The 2,838-nt window shown below is 49.5% G+C and overlaps 1 pseudogene; it reads right to left on the reverse strand.

Annotated features, from left to right (window-relative positions):
- Positions 1-362: 362 nt before the first annotated feature.
- LOC118889932 lies at positions 363-966 on the reverse strand (annotated as a pseudogene).
- Between the last annotated feature and the right edge of the window lie 1,872 nt (positions 967-2,838).

Below are 2,838 nucleotides of genomic sequence, written 5' to 3' on the forward strand. Positions count from 1 at the left end.
TACCAAGCACTTCACCAGGCATACCTCGGAGACACTGCGGGTTCAGTTCCGGACCACCGCGATAAAGCAAACATAGCAATAAAGTGAGTCAGATGGCTTTTTCGGTTTCCCGGTGCATATAAAAGTTATGTTTCCACTATACTATAGTTCTAGTAAGCGTGCAATAGCATTATGTCTAAAAAGCAATGTACATACCTTAAATTTTTTTTTTTTTTTTGCTGCTTTTCCAACTTTATTTAGAAAAACAAATCCAGGTCCCAGTGCCCCCGTGCCCTCTCCCACCCCAGCCATAATTTAAATAACTTAGAGACAGAGTTGGGGTCAGGTGGGGAGTGGGTGGGGGAGGGAGGGAGGAGAGCCCACTACAGCCGCTGCAGCGCCCGCTTCTGGTCCGTCTTTTTCTTGTCTGCCAGCTTCTTATCATGCTCACCCATGCTTCTTGGCCATGGGCCCGTCGGCCCCTCCCGGGCGCCCAGGGGCCATGGGGTCGGCAGTGGAGGCCGCAGCCCCGCTGGCCAGGGACCGGCCGGCCCGGGCCCTCCCGCTGCTGGGCCCGCCTGCGCCCCGGGGATCTCTGTGAGCAGGCACGTGCGCCGCCCGCCTCCTCCTTGAGGGCAGACGCGGGGTTAGGGGTGGTCAGCAGGCACGTGATGGTCAGCAGCACGTGCCAGGTGCCCAGCTCAGCTGTCCAGCCCCTCCTGAGCACGTTGACGCAGATCTCACCGCTGGCGCCCACGTTTGGGTGGAAGATCTTGGTCAGGAAGTAGCCCTTGGGTGGGGAGGCAGGGAAGTCCTTCCCCAGCAGGAGTTTCATGAGGAATAGGTCTCCGGCGTATGGGGTCCCCTCAGGGCCCTCGATGGTGACCTGCGGGTCAGTGAGGCCCTCCTCGTTGGGAGAGACCTTGATGCCATCAGGTGGGTCAGCTGTCAGTGTCGTGCCTCCTTGTACACCAGGCGGATGATGTGGGCGGGGCAGGTTCAAGGCTGCTGCCGGCCGGGGGCGGGTCCCTTCCGGCCCCCTTTCTGCGCTCTCCGGCCGCCGGCCGGGGCGGGGGGCGCCCAACCGCTGCCGCTGCGGCCCTAGCGAGGCCCCGATGGCCCTGCTCTCCTCCCCGCTCCCTCCGACCCCCGCAGTGAACCTTGCCGTCTGCAGCTCCGCCCACCACCCCCCTACCGGTGCCCGGCCGCACTAAGGTACATACCTTAATTTAAAAAGACTTTATTGCTAAAATATGCTAGCTATCCTCCGAGCCTTCAGCAAGTCGTAATTTTTTTTTGCAGTAGTAACGTCAGTGATCACTGATCCCAGATATAATATAATAATGATGAAACAGTTTGAAATATTGTGAGAATCACCAAAATGTGACACAAAGACGTGAAGTGAGCAAATACTGTTGGAAAAAAATGATGGTGCCTATGGAGTTGCTCAACACAGGGTTGCCACAAACCTTCAATTTGTTTAAAAAACAAAAAACACAGTGTCTGCATACAAAGCGCAATAAAGCGAGGTATGCCTGTACATGCAGCTTTTCTTGCTGGGACTTAAGCACCAGAAAATCCACAAGAACGGCTGTATTTCTGAGATACACACACGGGCAAGGTCTTCAAAATAAAAACAGAACCATGGCACCAAGGTCAGGCTAGGTTTGAATTTTCATGAGCTCTCCTGGGGAAATAGATGGAGGAACCAGGATGGAAAACCAAAAAATCCATAGGCAACCTCTACAACAAAATTGGTAAGGAGAAATCCCATGAACACCCAAATATGAGTGGGCAAGGACGAGCACCCGGTAGCAATAGGCCTGTGTAGTATCAGCAACTGTGCCAGCGGGAGCCGAGACAAGACAAGTGGCTTCCGATGGCTGCAGCAGCTAGAGACCCTTCGAACCACCAGCAGGTGCTGGCCTGAAAGCGTGACAGGCCAACGTGAAACGAGCAGTGATGCTGGGAGGGGTCTCAGCAGGCCCTGAATAGCAGGGGTGGGTGCCCTGGAGCAGTCTAGACCTGACAACTGTTGAAACTCACAAATGAGGGTTCCTTTTCAGGACGGAACTGCACACAGAGGAGGGACTTGGAGTCTTCAAACTGAGGAGGACTGGGACAGCAGGGGCAAAAGAGAGATAAAGTCTAGAATTCTGCGTGGCTCAAGATGGAAGCCACTATCCATATATATGACTTTTGACATTTAAGCTAACTAAAATTAAATATTTAGTTCTTTTGTTGCATTTGTCATGTTTCAAATTCTTTTGTTTATTTTTTATTTATTTTTAATTAATTTTTTAAAATTTTTATACAATTTTTAAAGGTTACTTCCTATTTATAGTTATTATAAAATGTTGGCTATGTTCTCCGTGTTGTACCCTACATTCTTGAGGCTATTTTACACCCAATAGTTTGTACCAACCCCTCCTCCACCCTATATTGCCCCTCCCCCACCACTAGTTTTTTCTCTATATCTGTGAGTCTGCTTCTTCTTTGTTGTATTCACTAGTTTGTTGTATTTTTAGATTCCACATATAAGTGATACCATACAGTATTTGTCTTTTTCCTGTCTGACTTATTTCACTTAGCATAATGCCCTCAAGTCCATCCACATTCCTGCAAATGGCATAATTTTGTTCTTTTTTATGGCTGAGTAGTATTCCATTGTGCATATATAGATCAACCACATCTTTTTTATCCATTCATCTGTTGATGGACACAGGTTGTTTCCATATCTTGGCAACTGTAAATAATGCTGCTACGAACGTTGGGGTGCATGTATCTTTTTGAATTCACGTTTTTGGTTTTGGTTTTGGTTTGGATATATACCCAGGAGTGGAATTAAAGGGTTGTGTG

The sequence above is a fragment of the Balaenoptera musculus genome, chromosome 2 (genome assembly GCF_009873245.2).
Source record: "Balaenoptera musculus isolate JJ_BM4_2016_0621 chromosome 2, mBalMus1.pri.v3, whole genome shotgun sequence".
NCBI classification, from domain to species: domain Eukaryota; kingdom Metazoa; phylum Chordata; class Mammalia; order Artiodactyla; family Balaenopteridae; genus Balaenoptera; species Balaenoptera musculus.